Below are 22,371 nucleotides of genomic sequence, written 5' to 3'. Positions count from 1 at the left end.
AGACAATTTACGATTAAAACATCTTCCCCAACATTCCTTTTGGTTCAACTGAGTCGTCCGGATTCCTTGGGTGGTGGCGTGGGTCTCCTGAAGCCCCCGAAGCCCCCGCAGGCATGGGGACCCCGGAACCTTGAACTCTCCGTGGTTTGGCGGAAGGATCTCCTGCCGCGAATGACTGGAAGCATCTTCTTGGTTCTCAGCGCACAGGGAATGCAAACATGCACCCCTGCCCTCCCAGGATGCTGGGGAAGGAAGGTGAGGGTTTGAAGTCGCTGGGGTGGTGGGGAGGGACCCAGGAGGGACAGGCTGTCCAGACGCACATCCCAGCCTTGCCCAAGGGAGTCTGACAACTTTGGGGTAGCTTGTTTTGCTTTTCTGCATATTATCGGGATCTGTCCATGGTTTGGGGACACACGGGGTGGGGGGATCAGACTATTACCCTAAGAATCTTAAGCCTCGAAGCCTCTCATTTGCACTTCATAGACGGGACTGACCTGAGGACTTGTCTGTGGACAACATCTAGAAGCTCCCACTCTGGTGAATGGGAAAGCACCCACGTGGTGAAACAGGCTGGGGTTTTGTCTGGGTTCTCCTAGTTACCATGTGCCCTCCCAGCTGCCCTGGGCCCTGGTAGGGGCAGGGATTGCTACGTTTACCCAAATGCTGTGGGACAGGAAGCATCTGGAAGGTGGACTGGGCAGGAAGGCCAGAGCTCTTCTCCCCGGGGCGCCTCCCTCGAGGGCTTATCCGAGCCAGGCAAGGGCCCCGAGCCCTGCGACTGTCCTCAGGTGACAACGGTGGAGGAGGGTAAGCCGAGGGCTCATGTTCTTTCCCAAACATCTCCTCTGCTAAACACTCACAGCCTCCCTGCACTTTAAGAAAAATGTGTTCTGTGCTCCGTTGCTTCTCCAAGTCCCTTTATTTCAGAGGCAGAGAGCTCCCATTAGTTGTGACTCTGGAAGAATCCTCACTCCCTGACATGCTAGACCCCACAGGCTTCAGGAGCCATTAAGGAGGGCAGCAGGTTGGTGGCCGTGGCCCAGCCTGGGAGCCACTGGTCTCTGTCTGTGGGAGCGGCACACGTGCACCTGCTAGCTCCCCTGTGGACCACGGTGCAGACCCGAGAAAACGCGGGGCACAGCCCGCCCTCGGGAAATCCTCTGGGCTCTCCCATGGTAAAGTAGCCAGATGGCCAATAGAGATATGAAAAGGCACCTCCATTAATCATTAGGGAAATGCACATTGAAACCAAACTGAGAGCACTTAAGACCCACCGGAGGGTCTAGCAGTTAAAAGCTGGTCACAGTGGCGGCCTAGGTGTGGGGCCACCGGCCAAGGGGATTTCAGCTGACGGGAGGGCCCGGGGCCCGGAGCTCTGGCAGGAGGGGATGTGAGCCCTCAGCTCTGGCAGGAGGGGATGTGACCGGGGCTGGGGCTGGGGCGAGGGGGCCTGATGCCCGAGCTGCCCTCTGTCCATGAGGATACTCGGCTTAGGGACACCCTGACCCAAGGCCGGGTGGAATGGCAAGCAAGAAGATGGATGGGAGGCTGGGCATGGGGCCGGCGGGGGAAGGGGGGGCAAGGGTGACACCAGGAGGGCCCGCTGGGGCTTCCCTGTGAGCTTGAGCGACCCAAGCCCTGCCCTTCCTCCACTCCTCCCGTTGGCTGCAGTCACCACCTCTGTCTTAGGGAGTCAGAAGGAAAGAGAGTCCGCACTGGGGCAGTGGGTGGGAGTCGCCCTCCAGGGCCCCATTCGCAGCGGGGGCACCCCTCTGCTGTCCCGGGGAGGCCACTGGACCTCTTGCTGCAGCGAGCCAGGTGTCTCGCTTGCCATTCAGGGGAAGTTTCTTCCTCGCTTTGGGGTGAAAGCGCAGACACCAGCTCTTTCATCCCCGTTCCCCTCTGTTCCCTGGTCCCCCGCTGGGCTGATAAGGGGCCCCACTACAAAGGATCCCCTCGTGCTTCTTGCTGAGACACAGGCTCTTTGTGGCGGGGACACCACCTGCTCAGTGGCAGGGGCGGAGCCTGGAGATCCGTGTGGGGGTGTGCGGCCCCGGGACGTCAGCCCTTTCCACTGCGAAAATGTCACATTTATTATGAAACCCTCTCTATGCACAAAACCTAACTTACCTGCCCTTAGTGTGTTAGGTGAGAAGTGGTATTTATTACACTCCAGATGGAATGCGGCGATGAGAAATTTCATGTTGAATTTCTGGAAAAGCCGCGACCCATGAAGAAGTGTGCAATAAGCCTCCTGACAAGGCTTTTCTGTCAAATTAGCAAGCCCGTGCAGCTTCTGAAGAGGAAGAAGACAGTTCCTGGAAATCCCTTATTTATATAATAACAATTCAGACATTTTTGCAATTACAACTCCTTTCTCCGGGGGCCTGCATGCAACCACTGAACGCCGTGTGTGATTCACATGGCGTTTGTTCTAAGTGTTCTCACCTTCCTCCCAAACTATTTAACCATATCCACCCTCTTTTGTCTGAACGAATGCTGAATGCTCACTGGGTCTGGGTTTTGCAGCCATCAAAGGTGAGGCTGGAGCTGCATTCGAGGTGCTGTGCCCTGCTGAGCTGCTCTGGGCTGACACCCCGGGGGCCTGGGCCTGGGCTGGGGAAGCCCCCACCTTGGTTCTGGAATAAGGAAGTCCCACTGCTGCTCTTCCAATGGATTGGTCCCTGTATACTTTATAATCTAGGTTGCTTCCTCTTCTCCCACCCAGAAAAGTAAGAGTGAAAGTTTTCTTCTTTGATGCACCAGAGGAGGGGGGGGCAGGGCGGGCACGCAGCAGGGTCGGGCGGGGGGGGGCAGACCCTCAGCTACTCCTGTGCCCTGGCCCTGTCCCAGGCCTCAGCCCTGGTTAGGTGGGGCATCATGATGCAGCGAGGGCCGCAGCCCTGGGAAGGGTGGGCTGCTACACTCAGAGCCTGGCCTGGGGGGCCCCAATGCTGGCCTTCCCCCCTTCTGGGCATCCTTCAGCACAGAACTCACTCTCTGGGATTTTATTTTCATCCAACTGGCTCTGCGAGTCCCAAGAGAGAAGAAAGCAGGACCATCAGGTCACTGTCCCCTGTGGATGGTCTTGGTTCTGCTCCCTGGTGCTGGGCAGCAGGGAGGTTCCTCAGCTCAGCCGGTGCTTTGGGTGGTGACTTCCCGCTGCAGCAGAGAGCAGCATGGCTCTCCAGGAGCCTTCTCAGCTCTTGGCGGCCCCCAGCCCCCCAGGTGGGTGAGGGAGTCCTGTCCAGGCCCACAGCAGGTCAGCCCGCCTCACCCACGCCCCCGGGCTCTGATGGCCGAGTGCCCCGCAGAGTACAAGGACATTCCCACGTCCAAAGCCCCCTAACCCGGCTCCCGGTAGGTGCCACTGCATGGTGTCAGGGACTCCCTGACATTCAGGCTGAAGGAGCGGGCCTCCTCCCGTCCCTCTTCTCGGAGCGGACAAGGTGGCCAGCAGCATGTGGGGGCCCTGCTGGAAGCCTGGGACGAGCTCCCCACTGCGTGGCTGACAGCTCCACTGCACAATGTTTGACCTGAAAGGTCTGGTTTAATCTTTAACGTATATGATGGACTAAACCCGACCCTGCTTAATCGACTGTTTAACTTTAGAGAGCTTAATCCCTGCAAGAGTCTAAACTGGGCAGGGTCTGCAAACAGGGGCTGTGCACTAGGTCTGGGGGCCCTGAGCTGGAGCCCCTTCCCACATGATGCTTAAATAACAAACAGCAGACTCTCCTTTGCTGGCAGTGCTTGCAGCTGAGAGCCTCAGTGAGATTTTTTTTATAATAAATTTATTTTTTACTGGTGTTCAATTTGCCAACATACAGAATAACACCCAGTGCTCATCCTGTCAAGTGCCCCCCTCAGTGCCCGTCACCCATTCACCCCCACCCCCCGCCCTCCTCCCCTTCCACCACCCCTAGTTCATTTCCCCGAGTTAGGAGTCTTCATGTTCTGTCTCCCTTTCTGATATTTCCTACCCATTTCTTCTCCCTTCCCTTATATTCCCTTTCACTATTATTTATATTCCCCAAATGAATGAGAACATACAATGTTTGTCCTTCTCCGATTGACTTACTTCACTCAGCATAATACCCTCCAGTTCCATCCACGTTGAAGCAAATGGTGGGTATTTGTTGTTTCTAATGGCTGAGGAATATTCCATTGTATACATAGACCACATCTTCTTTATCCATTCATCTTAGCTCAGTGAGATTTTTTTTAAAGCCTTTTTGTCACAATATGTGAGCCTCTGATTTTGTAAGGCCATGCAGTTGGGGTTAATGCACACTTGACCGGTTATCATAGAGTAAATGCAGCAGTGAAGCGAGCTCCTCGGAGACCATTCAGTCCAGCTTTTCTCCACCTTCAAACCTCAACAACAACAATTTCCAAAGATCTGTGTCATGTTATGTCCTCCAGAAGTTTTCAAAATAACTATGACTTTGCTTTTATTTTTTAAAAAATATTTTATTTATTTATTCATGATACACACACACACACACAGAGAAAGAGAGAGAGAGAGAGGCAGAGACACAGGCAGAGGGAGAAGCAGGCTCCATGCAGGGAGCCTGATGCAGGACTCGACCCGGGGACTCCAAGATCATGCCCTGGGCCAAAGGCAGGCGCTAAACTGCTGAGCCACCCAGGGATCCCTGACTTTGCTTTTAAAACCCCGAGTAGGAGCCATGGAAAGAAATGGAGCTTCTATCTACTTACTGCTAGATCTTCAAAGGTGAATCTCCGTTTTACTGTTACTTCTTGCATTTGCTTGGGTCGCCTTTGCCATCCTAGCTGAATCAACTCTGTAATAACTGAACTGTCTGCCTGAGCATCCCACGTCACACAAAGGCCAAACCTGTTAACGTGTCGTTACACGGGGCGCCTGTGGGACCTTTCACTAGTCTCTACACCATTCATTTAGATTCCTGATACGTCATGACCTTGGGTGAAGTATGTGCTGATTGTCATCTTGCTCCATTTCTTTCTCTTTGTAAGACCCGCTAATCAGAGGTGATGAGCAGAAACCCTCTTGTCCCGACCGCGCCCGGTGTTTGGTCACTTGCTGGAGGCCACGTCCTGGCGAGGCCCGCATCCCAGAAAGGCCCATGTGAGCAGCCACGTGCCCAGTGATGTGTCCAGCCTCTCTGTCCTCATCGTAGAGGATGGCACCGTCCATAAAGACCACCCCCTGCAGCGGAGTCCCCAGTGTGTGTGGGGGACGATGTGAGATGACCAGAAAAGGGATGGATGTTCATCACAGAACCTGCCCCCCGGGGCCCTGAGACCGAACAGGAGGGAGCCTTTCTCACGGGGACCCGAGGTCTCAGCCGACTGGAAGGGAGAGTACAGGATCTATGGACAAAGTCCCGGAGATCCAACGCCTCTCCTGCCATATGTAGAAATGCTAACTAAGCCTGTGAATCAGTCTGCTGGGTTTTCCGTGGAATGAGAGAACATCCTGAGAGTTGGATCCATCGCACGTGAGACATGTGGTATTTTTGTAGAGGCAGATGGTATCCACGCTGCAAGGGGCAGGCGCCACAGAGAATAAAGCAAGCTGCATCAGCAATGCGATTGCATCCCAAGCACGGTTCAGGCAGCCCCAGAGGTGGAAAAGGATCAACTTCTGTTCCCTGTGATGTCCCCCCGAGGCCAGTCAGAGCACTTGGAGTGTTCCCCCAGCCTGAAAATGGGTCCCACGGCCCCTGCCAGGCCATCCCACCCCAGCTGGGCAGCAACAGGTGGACAGGGCCGTGTTTCCATGACGCTCTGGTCCTCCAGCCGCAGAGAGGCTGTGTGCCCTCACACAGCAGGCTTTCACGGGGTGGAATTTCAGTGCCCTGGGCTCAGGCTCACTGTCCACTGCCCCCTCAGGCAGTACTGGCACCTTTGTGTCCTCTGGGGAGAAAGAAGGTTGAGAGCTCTGGGCCGAGCAGCTGGGTTCTCTGGGGTGGGGGGCGTGGGTCCCTGGGTTCGGGAGGTCAGGGGGCCTGGGGGGCCAGGGTGCATCTGTCTCTTCCTGTTTCCATCCTCAGCCCTGGCAGCTGCTGGTCTGCTCACACCCGCTCCCGCCTCCACAAGGAGGCCAGGACTGGAAGGACGCGCTTAGGGCCAGGGTGCATTTGCGTCAGGGATGCAGGTGGCATGACCACCTGATGTCCTGTGCTGCCTCCCCCAGAGGAAATCAGTTCTCACCTCTGCTTTGAAGTGGTTTGAAAGTGAAACCAGGCGTGCCTGCCATCCCGGCACCGTGTCTACACGGATCTGTTTCCCGGCCGGAGCACAGTGGGCCTTTCAGAACCCCCTGGGTCTTCTGAAGCTCCTGCACCGACCCTAAGGCGGGACAGAGCCTGCAGGGCGCTGGGTATGAAGCACACCCCGGGGCGCGTTCTGCTTGCATGCGGGCTCCTTCTTGTTGATGGACGTGGAAGGCTGCGCAGGAGTTTCTAACCTCATCACTGTCTTTGACTCAACATGGGAACCTTATTTTGGAGGGTAAACCATTTTGCTACCATTTTGTTATTTTGGTGTAAAAATGAAAATATCCAGCAAAACATTTGCATTCGTGGACCTGGAACCTAGCAGGGGTAGATCCTGAAGACCAGGCTGGGGGATGGCCTCTCTGTGCTCCTGGACCGCAGGCCCCGCGTCCTGTACCCATTCCATCAGCACTGGCCTCCCCCTCATCATGTGAACTGGGAAAGTGAGTGATGAGATGCTGCCCACCCCCCAGCTCTGGGGCAGTGCCCGTCCTGGCGTTCCCCATGCCCTTCCACCCTGTCCGGTCCTGTCTCGTCCATGCCAGCCCCTGCTTTCCCAGGCTCTGTCTCCAAAACAGCCTGCCTCTGAGACCTTCTTGCACCGTGAGTTTCAAAACCCTGCTTTGGAAGTTCCAACGAGGCCCCGGGCGCCAAAGAAAGCAGGGGAGACAAGCGTATGGGACACCAGGACCCGTTCATGCCTGAGCTCACCAGAAGTACAATCAGGAGTGCGACGATCACCACTCGCACATGTTTTTCTGAAAACATCACACATCTGGCTTCACAGAACTGGTTTTTGTAACTGCCGTGGGTCAGTTCCTGGCGTGGCCTTGCACACAGCTGTCAGCCACTGGAGCCGCTCCTGGCTACTGGAGGCATAGCCCGTAGGATGAACCGGGACACCCGTGTGGTCACCGCCAGGCCATGAGGCCCAGTGGCCACCCAACCCAGGGGTCCAGTCCTTCACTGTGTCCCGTCCAGCTTCCCCTGCCGCAGGGATGTTTGTTCTTGAAGACAGACACTCAGACCTGCTTTCTCCCTGGCCCCAGGTCAGCAACTGACAGGAGGAGGACACCCTTGTGTCTTCTACGCTGAGGCCTGAGGAACACAGGCGGGTGTCTGAATTCTGGCCTCCCCACAGGCTCGCCCACAAGCATTCTCAGGACAGACGGTGCCAGGACATGATTCGGTGTGGGTGGGAAGGGAGGATAGGGACAGGGCAGGGTCACCATGATGGGGGGAGCGTATGAAATCCCCTTCGCAGCTGCGACCTCCACCCACAGGGTGAACACACCCATCGTTCCCCCGCCCACCGTGACTGTCACCCCAGTTCCTGGCTCCCATCATCTATTTGCCTTAAACACAGCCTTCCTGGAAACGTGAGGGGTTAGGAAGTCGGGCAGCTCCCTGACTCTGACCTTTGACCCGAGGGGCTTGGGCTGATTGACCTCAGGGAGGGTCTCCACTTTCCCCTTCCTGATCAGAGCGGTGAGAGACAGAGACACATCCACAGACACACAGTAGAGATAATAATTGGCTTCGGAGCTGTTTTGTTACTCACCTTTGTTTCCTTGATTTTAGTTTGAACATATTTATTCATCCTGCACCATTTCCTGCTTATCCTGTCCTTGGTTTTGATGCATCTGGTGCACCAGCAGATGCCTTTCCTTGTTTGCAGATGTAAAATGCCAGCCTACAAAGGAGGGAAGCCCGTCTACCGACAGTGAGCTCTGGCTCTCATCGGCCTGAGGTGAGGAGGGGCCCCCACCCGGGAGCTGGAGCCCTGGCTGAAGGCTCTACCTTGTGCTCTGTGCCTCTTCTGTGCAGGTGGACAGCTGGACAGATGCTCTCTGAGGTCCCAGAGCATGACCCCGCTGCATGGTGTGGACAAGGCTGCAACATGGACGAAGCGGGAAGAAGCCTAATAGCACAACCAAGACAGTCACTCCACAAAGTTCTCTTTACAAGTGGGAGAATTTTCTCATAGGACTTAGGGTGGAAGGAGACATTTGAAAATGCATTTTACTTTTATTTCTCAGTCCCTGTTCCTGAAAACTGGAAACCCCTGCTCATAAGCAGAAGGCAGATAGGTCAAAAACTAAGGGAAGCTCATTCTCTGGAAACATCCTTCCTGCACATGGATTCTTGCACCCAAGTATGACATGTGCCAGTCGCTGGAGGACATGTACTGAACATGTACTAGGTAAGCACCTGTGACAGGGCAGCTACTTAATCCTGGGAGTCACCGTGCAGGAAGTGGACTCCATTCCAGCACAGGCGGCCTGCTTCATTCATGCAGCACGTGGTTGCCCCTGCCGTGGTCTCAGTACCGTGGTTCTCCAGGGTGTGAGTCTGCATCCCTGGGTGGAACTGCAGGTATATGTAGTGACATAGCTGACGGAGGGTAGTGGCATCTAGGAGTGAAGGCCAGGTTGCTGCTGAGTATCCCAAAATGCATAAGATGGCCCTCTCTCCATAGCAGAGAGTCATCTGACCCCAAATTTCAGCCACACCAAAGTTGAGAAACATGCCAGCTGAATATAGTAACATCCTTGCAAAAGGCAGAATGAGTGGAAAGGCCTTTCTGCTGCAAACACATAGGATTTCTGGGGGAAAACATTATATAAATTTAAATATACAGCAGAGATCTTAGGAAAATATGAATGTGTGGGAGGAATGGAAAGAAGGAAGGGAGGAAAGGAAGAAAGGAAGGAATGAAGGAAGGAAGGAGAAAGAAAGAAATTTTACAAAGATGAGAGAAGGAGGGAGATATTTCCTTCAACGGAAAGATAGGCTAGTCACAGACTGTTCGTCAGGAAGGCCATATTTCATTAAGGCTAATGAGTGTTATTATTTTCCTATCTTACACAATTATAAGATACTTTTGACTGGAAGATGTGTTCACCTGTAACGTAGACGAAGGAGCTGTGGCTACAGAGAGACCAGGAGGCTGGGAGATGGTGGCCAGTGTCTCACAGACACATAGTCCATCCAACACTTCCCAGGCAAGGCACCATTTCAGGGTGACTGCAAAATATGGATAATTTCAGGCACAGATGAGACCATGAGCCCTCACCGGAAGAATTTCTAAAGTTATTCTTTAGGAGGAGGAAAAATGAAACCAGAAGAAAAGAGAGAGTCCCAGAAGCAACGCTGGGCACAGAAGTTGTAAATGCGGTTCTGGAGACCAGCAAGGACACACAGTGGCAATCATGACAGCTCGATGGAGGAGGTTCCAACAGGTATGGCTAATATAGGGAAGAAACACATTGCCACTTAGACAAAGTGCCCAGAGCGAAAGCAGCCCATGGTACCTGCATGACAGGGGAGGAAACGTCAAACTTCCTTCTCTCTGTCAGAGTGTGAAGGACGGCCACCAAAATAAGAGAAATTGTATATTAAAATCTCTACCTTCCAACTGGTACACAGAATGGAAGGGGCTTTTGAAAAGTGAGATCACACTATTAAGGAGTAAAATAAAGAAAGAGTATGGTAATTAACAAACATAAAATAAGGTATTGGAAACACTTTCAAATAAAGCTTAATAATTGTAGAGGAATCTACGTATCCATTACGATCTGAGGACTAGAACACCAACAATCAACTACCAGAAACGGTGGAAGTGAAGGATGTAAGTAGGTCTGTCAGGAAATGCAAACACAACAGGCTCATGACCACACGATGGGCCCAATAGATTTTATAGAAAGAGGTGTCACTGGGGACACAAGTCGCCAGTGAGAGATGGTAAAGGGAACCATCCTCCAGGAAAGTAAAGTGCTCTTGGAATGTAGACCCAACAAGATGCACTTCACCTTCACAAGACAAGAACCATGTGATGGGAGGTCTGCAAACCCAGTGTCCTGAGCCCTTCCATTGTGGCTCCTCCAGAGCCTGAGGCTGTTGACGTGGTACCGAGGATTCAAAGGACTCATTACTTATTTTTTTTTAATATAGCGTGTATTTTATTTTATTTTATTTTATTTTATTTTTTTTATTGGAGTTCAATTTGCCAACATATAGCATATCACCCAGTGCTCATCCCATCAAGGGCCCCCTTCAGTGCCCGTCACCCAGTCACCCCCACCCCCTGCTCACTCCCTCTCCACCACCCCTTGTTCCTTGAAGGACTCACTTCTGGGTGGATACAGGTGCAACCTGCAGACGACAAGCACCCAAAACTGACCCAAGGAGGTCACGATGCATCTAGATAAGCAGGAGACACGACATGTGGTCTAAGATCTTCGGCCTCACAGCAAATTGGTAATGAGTCGCTAAAAGATGACCCACTTCTGTTTGGGAGTTTTTACAGACCTGAATCACTCCTAAGTCACAGAGGAGAGAATATTGGAGACTGCAAACATCTACCACTTAGCACCCGCAGAAGCATTGCCGACCAGGGTCCTAGGACTTTGCTGGCGTGGTTGGGAGACTGGAAGCCTATGAGCCGAGGGCTCGGTCACAAGTGGCCACAACCACGGGGTGACCCTGGAGGGAATAAGGACCTAAGGCTAGAAGTGGACCAAGTGGGATATGAAGGAGCATTGAGAGTGTAGTGCTTGGAAAGCTGAACTATATTGATATACCTCTGGGGACACTGGCCAGACAAAAAAGCTAAACAGAAAAAAATGCATTTGGTAAAATGAGTAACTTTGCTACACTTCTCGCAAGGCTGAGCAGGGCCAGCAGGATTACACCATAACACAAAGGAAACAATGCAACCTCCGGCAAGGCAATTACATTTCAAAGCTTAAGGGGAAATCACCATCGGATTTATGTAACCGAGCTCTAAAACTCAGGAGGAAAAGGAAAGTGCCCTAGCAGAGCACAGATTTGCTAGATGACTTAAAAAGTTATGGAAATATGATGAGACTTAGCAGCATTAAGGAGAAAGAATAAATGTTCACAATCCACAATTCCCCCACCGCCACCCCAGGCCCAGATGGTCATACGATGTGGTCTGCTGAACCTTTTACAAACAGATGATTCCTGATCTTACACTTTGTTACTAGAATCTAACAAGAGGGAAACCTTCGGGGCACCTGCTATCCCCTGGCAGAGCTCTGGTAAGAAAGCCAAATATGCCTCGTTCAGGAAGAGAATATCATTTATGAACATAAGATACAATCCTAAATGGAGTATTAGCAAAATGATTCATCATTTCTGAACTTGGCAAAAACCCCTGATCTGGGTGGTGGTGGGAATGAGGGTGGGAGCAGAGAATAGGAGGGTCACGGGTTAAAACTGGGTGACGGGCACTTCAGAAGTGTTATGCCTAAAAGTTTCCCCAATAAAATGATTTAAAGTGCGAATGTTTTATTTATTTATTTATTTATTTATTTATTTATTTATTTATTTATGATAGTCACAGAGAGAGAGAGAGAGAGAGGCAGAGACACAGGCAGAGGGAGAAGCAGGCTCCATGCACCAGGAGCCCGACATGGGATTCGATCCCGGGTCTCCAGGATCGCGCCCTGGGCCAAAGGCAGGCGCCAAACCGCTGCGCCACCCAGGGATCCCTAAAGTATGAATGTTAAAAAAAACTTCATCACCAGTATTGTTCATTCCATGAGTGTGTGACTTGTTTAACAATGGACATTTTATCACTGTGATTCATTGTGTTAACAGGTTAAATTTGAGAAAAACAATGATCTCAAAAGTATTAAAATTTCACACTATCTTGCAATAGTACATATATATGCGAGAATAGAACATTTTCTTAACCTAAAAATAGCATATCTGCCAAAAGTCACACAGAAATTGTGAGATGTTAGGACTTTCTTTAAAATGAAATGTGAGAGTGCCTGAGGGGCTCAAGCAGTTGGGCATCTGCCTTCGTCTTGGGTCATGATCCTGGGGTCCTGTGATCTACCCCATGTTGGGCTCCCTGCTCGGTGGGGAGGCTGCTCCTCCCTCTTGTTCATTCTCTCTGTCTTTCTCTCTCAAATAAACAAAATCCAAAAAAAAAAAAAAAAAAGGAACATGTGTGTTCCCTGGCCTCTTTCGCTCTTGGGTTCTAGTTGTTGTTTTTGTGGTGCTGGGGCTCCCGGCAAGGGTGGTGATGCTGGGAAAGCAAACCCCAAGTGCAAGGTTAGAATTCATACTCAGTATTGGTTAGGGAGACGTCTTCTTTCTTTTATACCAATTTCTTCTCCAATTCCCTCTGAAATCCTTTCCTCCATGTAGCAGAAACTCTGCCACCTAAAACTCCTTTCTTCATACCTGTTCATGGCCCCAGCCCGGGGCCCCGTTCAGGGATGGCTGTCACAGCTGCGACTGGTGAAGCTGGAGCCAGGACCTCCCTCAGGGCCTGTGGCCTGTCCAGTTGGCTCAGCGCTCCGCTGGTGTGTTGGGGTGCTTAACAGTCTTGGCCGTCACCTTGCACTCAGTACACACGGCCGTGGAGCATGTGTGGACAGAGGAGGCTCACCGTGTGTCTGCTCTGCTCCTGGCCTCGTCCTTCATACAGAGGGATCACGATGCCCCGAGAGCCAGGGATCTGGGCGCCGGTGGGGGTGGGAGTCAGGGTAATGAGCTTCTCTGGAACAGTAAATGGGGTGCTGGCAGCCCCTCCCCGAGAGGCCACCCTTCCTCTCCTCATGCTGGTGTGCTCTTGTTACTTCCCTGAAACGGTTGATCTGTTTACCCTGAGAACGAGGACACAGAGGAGGGAATGAAGGGATGCCCACAGCTCCCCTACCTTCCACCCTTGTGGATCACCAGCGTGCCAGGTGGAGGTGCTGGGAGGGACAGAAGCAGAGCAAGGGAGTCGTTCTCATAGAAGTTCACTGTTCCAGTAAGAACAAAATCTCTGTGTATGCCTAAGCTACAAAATACACATTGTATAATCAATGATTCTCTGTACAAGTTAAATATTTTTCTATTTACCTTTAAAACTGGAGTTGTGAGTCACCGAGATGGCTCAGTGGTTGAGCATCTGCCTTTGGCTCAGGTCACGATCCTGGGGTCCTGAGATCGAGTCCCACATCAGGTTTCCTGCATGGAGCCTGTTTCTCCCTCTGCCTATGTCTCTGCCTCTCTCTCTACGTGTCTCATGAATAAGTAAATAAAATTCTTTAAAAAATAAAACTAAAAAAAAAAAAAAACTGGAGTTGTATAGTGAATGGTAAAATTAAGCTTGCAATTTAAATTTTTCTGGACTTAGAATGACATTATAGCAAGTAAATAACATGACCAGTTTGAGGGAGATGGTGGGACAGCACAAGGGCTCCGCCTTGTTGTTTGCACTGGACCCCAGGACAATGCTGCAGCCCTGATTATCCCTTCCTTCCTTGTGTGTGTCACTGGGCCCTTCCAGGGCACGTGTGCTCTCCATCTCCAGCTGATCACTAGGTGGGCAAATATGCTGATTTGTGAGTCATAATGGGGAAGCCCACTTGTCTGTAGATGTAATATGTTCTCTATTATTAGCATTTTCTCAAACAGAGCTGATATTAGGACTTCTGGCTGCTTGGATTTTTAACTCATTTTTCAGTTGCTTCAGAACCTGGGTAAGAAAGAGTAGTGATATTTGGGGCTCAAATAAACTCTCGGACTGGTTTGATTGTGTTCACTGGAAATCCCAGAGTAGCCACAGGCAGACTCTTAAAACTAACATGAGAGTTCAGTAAGGTTGCTGGATATAAGATAAACACATATGTACACACCCATACACACAAATGCACACACACCAGCATCAAATAATTAGAAAATATCAGTTAAAATTCCAATTTCATTTATAATACAAACTGAGTATGTAGAGAGAAAAGTAACCAAAATTGCTCAAAACATGACAAAGAAATTTAAAAAAAATTACTGAGATACATAAAATAGACCTAAATATTAACAGATAGGAAGCCTATCATAAAGATGGCAGTTTCCTCCCAATTAACCTATAAATTTAAGTGCAATAGCACTAAAATCCATAAGAAATCTTGAGCAGAACTTGACAAGGAGATCCCGTGGTTCACATGCAAGTCTGAGGAAACCAAGTGACAAGACAGCTTTGAAGAATCAGTCCTGGCGGGATGGAGAATGAACAGTGAAAGAACAGATATTCCTGGAGTGATGGTCCAATGCGTGTGGGTGCTCAGGGAGCAGGAGCTATGGACAGGTGCACGAGAAGATGGGTTCTCCCATGAAGGGTGAAGACAACCACGGAAGAAAGATGGGCAAAGATACGGGAGAAGCTCTTCCTCACACTCAGAGATATAAACACCAGTGAACTGAAGACCTATGCTGGAAATCCAAACTCAACTTTTAATAGATAGAATGAATATCTTTAAAATATCACACTGAAGAATTCTAGAAGATTTTTAAATACCCACAAACTGTAAATGAAAAAACCCATAAATGTGACTGTTGTGACAGAAAATCTTGCATGCAACAAAAGCATTATAAATCAAGTTACAGACAAGCCTCAGCTAGGAAGTGATTTTTGCAACACCTGCAATTTACCATTGACCAAGAATTGGTCTCCAGGTTAAAAAGACTCATCTACATCAACAAAAAACTTAGAAAAACGGGACGAAAGGATGTGTACGGTGAATTCACAAAAGAAACTTGGAAGGCTCATAAAAATATGAAACGATATTCGATCTCATTTGTAAACAGAGAAATGAAAATTGAAACCACAATCAAACACCATTTCGTATCCATCAGATAGACAGACATTATCAAGTCCGATACAGGTATTTCCACTTGTTGAAAGTTCTCCACGCACCACTTCACTTTTATGAAAGACCTATAGTACCATTCGTTTTCACTTGCTGAAAGAAATCTGAAGATTTTTGCTTCTACAAAAGAAGGCCAAGAAGGAAAAGATCATTCAGCATTTCTCTGCAATGCAGGAAGGCAGTGCACCCAGAGGGAGCTCCCGTCTGGGGGGCCACCACAGCCTCTCTGCTTCCAGCCCCCAGAGCACGGGGCTGTGTCTGGGTGCCTCCAGGCTTTATCTCACATATTTTGTGTGTCCATTATTAAGGTGTGTCCTAAGGTTTTAGGAAGGCCTCAGAGAGGAGATTTGTTGAGTCTGGGAACACTCAAAAAAATTCCATATAAAAAAAAGGTGATCACTGCTCTGCTTTACACCTTTCTGGCTAATGAAAGTTTTCACAGGAATGCTGTACTTTGGGAATACCAAATATTGGCAAGAAGTGAGAAAATAGAAAGTCTTAGGCGCTGAAGCTAAACCTGGTCTAACCACAGTGATCAACAGAATGATAGTTCCCAAAGATGTTCACCTCCTTATCCTCAGAAGCTGTGAATGTGTGGGGTCCCCACACCACTGACAAGCCATTCTCAGGCCCAGCTGGGGGTCCTACAATTCAATGTGTGAAAATGATGGAGAGCATCTCACCTGAGGCTCCAGAGTAGGAGTCTCACCCTGGGCCAGGTGTGGCGCCCGCTAGCCAGCAGGCAAAAGGAAGGCGGTTCTTACCTTGGCAAGAGAGGACACTTTTTACTTAGGGGCTTATCTCCACTTTTGAGAGAACAGAAGAAGGTCCCTCCCTGAGCAACAACGCACTTACTACCACCGGCAGCCAATGTGAAACGTCCACGACCTCGGACCCTTGTCCTTCTCCAGTGACATTTTGTTTAAAACAGGCTTCCCCTGTTTCCTCCTAAAGCCTAAAAAAAAAGCTGACCTTCCCCTTGTCTCTCTGAACTTGTCTCTGGTCTGCCCTAGCGTGCTTGTCCTGAATTGCAATTCCTCTGCCATTCCTGAATAAACTCACTTTGCTAATAAAATAACTTTTAAAGATGGACTAACATTCCTTTCTGAGATGAGCACCCTGAGAGAGCATCAGACCCCACAGGCTGGGGGCTTGGTCCCACTGGCCCACCCCCACTGAGAGGCCAGTCTGAAGCCCCATTGTCATCTGTGCTTCTGACCCCATCAGCTGTAGATCAGAAGTTCCCCCAACCTCTTGGGTTTAATCACTAGAGCGGCTCAGAGAACTCAGAGGAGCTGCAGGTTCACTGTGAAAGAACAGGACAGAAGAACACCTCAATGGGAGGACACACATAGGCAGGTATGGGGAAGGGGTGCAAAGCTTCTGCTCCCTCTCCATGGGACACTCTCCCCAGATCCCACCTCTTCACAGACCAGAAGCTCTCCACACCCATCCCTGTGGGTTTTTATGAAGGTTTCATCACCCAGGCCTGACTGATGAAATCATCGGCCATTGGTGACTGGACCCTACCTTCAGCCCCTTCCCCTCCCCCAGGTCAGGAGTGGGATGGAACATTCCAAGCCTTTCATCTCAACTAGCAACCTGCCCCTTTCCAAAAGTCACCTCCTTAACACCACAAAAGACATGTCTGTCACTCTCAGCATTTAGGAAATTCCTAGGGTTTTAGGAGCTCTGTGCCAGAAATGGGGAGTCAGCTTTGGCCTTACTTGGCAAAGGGAGAATTACTATTTGCAGAGGAAGTTAAGGTCAATAGTCAGTTGACCTGAGATGGGGAGATTATCCTGGATTAGCAGGTGGGCCAAGGTCATCACAGGGATCCTCCACATGAGTGGAAGAAGGAGTCCAAGAGAGAAAATTAGAGAAAGGCAGAGAGAGACTCAGTCTGATGGTGCTGGCTCTGTGCACGGAGGCCAAGTCTGAAGCAGGGACTGTCCGCAGCCTGGAGAAGCTGGAAAGGCAAGGGACAGCCCTCCCTGGGAGCCTCCAGAAGGAGCCAGCGCTGCCGACACCTGTGTTGAGCCCAGCAAGACCCATTCTGGACTCCAGCCTTCTAAATGATAAGATGATAAATTTGTGGAGACTGGCTGCAGCCACTAGGAGAAGCTCATGCCCCACTCGGGAGGGACGTGGTGATGTCCTGGGGGAAGCACTTGCCCCACCTGGACAAGAAGATGGAAAGATGCTTAGACAGCTCTTAGCCATTGGATGGCCCATTGGCACAATCTGATGGCTGCTGTCATGGGAGGGGTCAACGCGGTGTGGCCTGGTCAGCGGGAGCAGGACTGGGCTCCGTGTGGCAGTTGCTGGGGGCGGGTGTGCTCCTCACACGTCTGGAAGTCACTGTGGTTTGCTCAGTTCCCTCCATGGTGATTGTCTCAGGGTCAGCAAGTGAGTAGGAAGGAAGTATTGCAGCACATTCACCTGTATTGCAACACCTGTTCACCTGTGTTAGATCCAGCTGGTGAGCACTCGAAGGACGGGTATGTGACTTTTGCATTTCTTGTAGGTTTGAAACACTTCTACGTTTAAAATGTTTTTAAATAAGAAAAAGGCAGCAAACAACAGAACCTAAGAGACCGAGTACCCGCGCGGCAGTCCAATTCAGAGCTCGGCGGTAGCATAAGGTCCTGACACACTCTGGGTTCATTGTAACAACCACAGAAGGCTCTAAGGGCTGTGCTAGAACCACAATCCCATTGGAGCACAGAGCCAGGGGCAGGTTGATGTTCCTTCGGGACCCAAGCTTCCTCCTGAATCCAGAGCCTTGCGCTCACCCACCGAGCTCCAGGGCCACCACGGAGGCTGCCGCTGTGAGTGAGGCCTGAGCACGCCTGTGGAGGTTCACGCAGTGGCTCTGAGCATGACCGTGGATGACAGGGCTGGTTTGCACTCACGAGGCCCCACCTCAACCTCAGGCAACTCCGCACACCAGCGATCCACCTCTTAATTTTCCCGTAGTGCTGTTAGCTTTCAAATACAGAATTGTCCTGAGCACCAGAAGGAAGCACTTTGTAAAAATGTGCTAAGTGAACATTAACCATTAATCATAGACACTTGTTAAAAATAAATAGTAGATAATAAATGTCAGCCGTGGTCAACTGTGCTGTAAATCTCAGAGTTAATGAATACCTGTCTTAACCCAGAGTTGACATCCTCTCCACCGAGGGCCTCTGATAATCCCTTGATAAACTATCTTTTCCCCTAAATTATGTGTAAGTACAATCTTCATATTTAATGGGTTCCTCCCATCATCTCTGGTCACTCAGCCAATCGAGTGGCGGGTATGGATTTCCGTGGCCCCAGCCTGATTGGTCCTGAAGACGTGTGTGCTAGGAAGTGATGTTCCTTTTGAAGGTTCCCATCTGGCCTCGCAGTCACATCTACGGCCTTTCTGAGGTGAACTCACCACCGTTCCTTACGCCCTGGTGTAGACAAACAAATGCTGTGGATCTGCCCGGCCCCAGATCCTAAAACGTCTCCCGTCTCAAACAGCTTGAGCTTTGGCAAACTGAAAAGATATTCGACAGGATATAAACAAATAAGTGAAATTCAACTACAGGAACTGCCATTCTCATTACATGGTGTTTGCAGCTCAGGTCAAGTGAGGTTCACCGCCAAGTTGGACCTCTCTGGCTTACGGACTTCAGCAAATCGCGACGACCTGTGATCCCAGACAGGGATGTTTCTGGAGGGCCCCTTGGTGAATTGACTCCACACATGGTCAACGCAGACGCATCAGGACAGCCCTCATGAGGCCCTGTCCGTGAGCTCTGATGTCATATGCATCCTGAAGCCTGTATTTTAATGGTTTTACAATAGCTTGTTTCTACGTCACAATGCAAGTCTGCAGGGCATCCCAATCTGCTTCAGAGGCCGCCAGTGGAGACTGATGCAGGAGTCGGAGAGCCCTGGTGCTGTTGGGCGTCATGGAGGAGGCGGTAACGGGCCAGCTCCTGGGACTGTCGGGACCATGCACAGGTAATACTGTCGTGGAGGAGGCATGGACAGGCCAGCTCCCGGGACCGTCGGGACCACGCACAGGTAATTCACGGTGAGCAAGACAGCTTCCAGCTGCACCCCCGGCGGGCTGCAGGCTGCGCTCTCACCGGAGCTCCCAGACCCGCTGCAAGGCGTGTTTCCCACAGGGGACGCGCTGGGAGCGCCAGGCTTTCAGAGAACTGCTGACACTGGACCAGTCTGGGCCAGACGTACTCAAGCGAGGGCGGAAATCCTCACGGCCGCGGAGGATCAGCCTGAGTGCCTCGTCCTTAACAAGCCAGATTAGCTGTGCAGAGCCAAGCGTCACGAAGGGATTACAAGTGACTATTTCTCACAGACGGCCTGCAGGACTCCCCGATGCCGCAGGATCAGCAGAAAGGAGATCCTTCCGCTGTGCACCAGCCTGCAGACGCCCGTGGGCTCCCCGCCAACCGCCCGGACACGTCCACATGGCAGCTCGTCCAGGTCTCAGGACGGGCACTGTCGCTCTTGTCATCACCATGCATGTCCGTCGGCACAGGCCGGCTCTGGGACGTGCAGCACGATGAGCCCGGGATTCTGGGGACGACCGAGATTGTAGCCAGGACTGGCGTTCCTGCCGTCCCAAGTACGAGATGCAGCCACCAGCCCTGTCACCCAGGAGGGGAAGCGTGGCACAGGGACGGAAATCTGAGATTTTACTGTGTGTCCCCAAGTGGGACAAGAGGTGGAGATGAGGGAAATAATTAAGGAAGGTGAGGTTGAAGCTCAGTAAAGTGAATGGTTTGTCGTTTTGTCCGTGGTGAATTTTACCCTCAGTGAGGAGGTCGTGGCTGCAGGAAATATAAAAACGGAAAGAAGATGGAATAAAAAATGAAAAGGATGAAAAATCTTAAAATGGAAATAGAAATACTGATTAGAAAGCTCTTATTTCTAATAAGAAGGACGGACACGCTCCTACTTCAGCAAGAATCCTGAGTGTTCTGGTGACCAGTGAGTGACCTTGGACGTGTCCTTCTGCTCGATCTTGCATCATTGTTGTGTGGCACCTTCTGCGGGAGGCTGAGGGCTCCCAACCACAGGCCCTCTGCTCGTTGTGTTGTGTGTCTTGTCATGCACAGGTGCACACACTCCTCCACAACCCGTCCTCCCTTGGCGCTGGCCCTGCTGCATGACCTGGCCAAGGCCCTCTGGCTCCTCGCAGGCCCCTTCCCGGCCCCCGGTCAGCACAGCCAGATAGTGGGCCTTTCAGAACACAGGCCTAGTGAGGTTCTCCGCTGCTTCTGACAGGCTGGCCGTACACATGGATGGTGACAAGGCCAGGGGTCCAGATGGAGCTCTGCCTGTAGCCTGCAGCCGCTGGACAGGAAACTGGCCCCCCACCCTCCCCATGACAGCCAGCCCCAAAGGCCTGCTGCGTCCTCAGACCCGCAGGAAGTCGGGCCGCTGCCTGCACTGACAGGTCGAGAGTCTGGACAGTAGTCTCTGTAACAATCCACCCAAATGACAGCTGCCCTGACTTCTGTTCCTGCTTCTACATCAGAGCTAACCAGAGAAAACCCTGCATGTGCTCCCCACCCCAATCACAGGGGAGCCTCCTTCTCTCCTGGCCTGGCTTCCCCAGGCCCATGGCCTCTCTGCTGAGCCCCTTCTGCCTTGGGCACCCACCCTGCTGCCCTGCCTGCCCTGGTTATCTGCCCCAGGACCACCTTCTGCTGCACCACCAAGGGAGCGGCCTTTGCCTGTTCTTCGTTTCCCCACATCTAAGTCTAAGTCCTCTCTGCATGCAGGACCACCTCCAAGGGCCCCCCCCCCCCACCTGGGACCTGTCAGCCTCTCACCACCCAGCTCTCTCTCTCTGCAGCCAAGCTCTGGCCCCTGTCCCCTCTACCCTGTGCAGCCCCAGCGGCCACTGCCCATTCCATCCCAGGGAAGCCTCCGAGTGCACTGTCTCCTCGTCCCCCTGAGTCCTCCTTGGGGCTGCTGGGTCGAGCTTGTAGCACATTTCCCCCAGCCAGACACAGCTTCCACAGCTGTCTTTCCCCGTCCTGCACACAGCAGCCAGCACAGTTCCTGTATACAGTAGGTGCTCTGTAAATACACTTGGCTGGCCGATTGAAGATTCAGACTCTGGTTGGTCCCAGCTGCCCTCCTAATCACAAGGGAAATATTTAGGACACGTGTGTTTCTTTTTCCTGCAGAGCTCCTGGCACTTGCTGCCTGAGCTAGCGAGGAGGTGGCTGCAAGGACACGGACTCTACTGCTCTCGAGGGGTGGAGGCCAGAGGTCCAGGTTCAGGGGCAGCCAGCTTGGGGCGTGCTCACCTGACCTCCTCCCTCCCAGCGCCCCCTTCCCCACCAGGCCCCCTCAAGCCTGGGCACGTCGCGGGGCAGGGCTTCCACGGAGAAGTTCGGAGACGCGGGCGTTCAGTCCACAATAAAAGGCAGACATTCTGTTTCCTCACATGACAATAATGACATAGCGTGCTAGAATACAGTGGGGTATTTTCTCTGACGTGATTAAAGTTTTTTCTAATTGTTATGAATGAACGACTCCTGTATATTCAGTTTCTACCTTCACTTGACTTCGATCTTCAGAACTTAAGTTTCTTTTCTTTTGGTTTTTGCTAAAGCACTTGCATTTTGGTCATGCTGGAAGGTACAAGTGGTTTCCAGTGATCCAAAATGTCAGATTGTAAATTGTCCCGTGTAAGAGCTGCTTTAGGGATGGGGAGCGGCTCGTCTGTCTGCAGATGCACATGACACCCCCCGCCCCGTGATGCCCCTTGGGCCGGCACGCTCTGCGCAGGGGGGGTCTCTGCTCCACCTCCCCTCCCTGAGCTCTTCGGGCCACATGTGCTCAGAGGAGAAACATGCCCGGAACATACAACACCCATCGCACAGGTGTGTTGCGGCAGCGAGCTCAGGGGCCCTCCCGCCTGCGCGCTGTGCCCTGGGCCGTCTGCCCCGCTGAGCGCCCTTCTCTGAGTTTGCAGAGACTCTGCTTCGGAAGGCAGGCCCACCAACGGGCACCTCACGCAGGCTCCTTACTGCCGACTTTCTGAATTGTGACTGTGTCTCCCTGAGAGCTGCGTCCCCTGGTTCCCGCATACGGCCCAGCCCAAAGCAGGGCCCAGAGGCCACGCAGGCTCCTTGCCCCAGAGGGAGGCACCTGCTCTGCCCTCTCCCTGCCCGAAGCCTCCTCCCCGACCCACGGCTGCTGGGCCACTCGCCCCCCAGGCCTTCCTCGTGCTCTGTGGACGTGACCCCAGTGTCGTGAGCCCCCTGGCCAGGCCCGGTGTCAACACTGTCCATGTTCTCCTGGAGACAAACCCCAAGGGATTAAGGAGGAGGCCGATCTGGGGAGGACAGGAGGGAAGCTGGGGCCTGGGCACCGCTAACCGGTGCAGTGGGGCGGTGTCCGTTGGCTACGTG

Source organism: Vulpes vulpes, chromosome 1 (genome assembly GCF_048418805.1).
Source record: "Vulpes vulpes isolate BD-2025 chromosome 1, VulVul3, whole genome shotgun sequence".
Lineage (NCBI taxonomy): Eukaryota > Metazoa > Chordata > Mammalia > Carnivora > Canidae > Vulpes > Vulpes vulpes.
The sequence above is the reverse complement of the archived record's forward strand: the minus strand, read 5'-3'. Positions refer to the sequence as shown.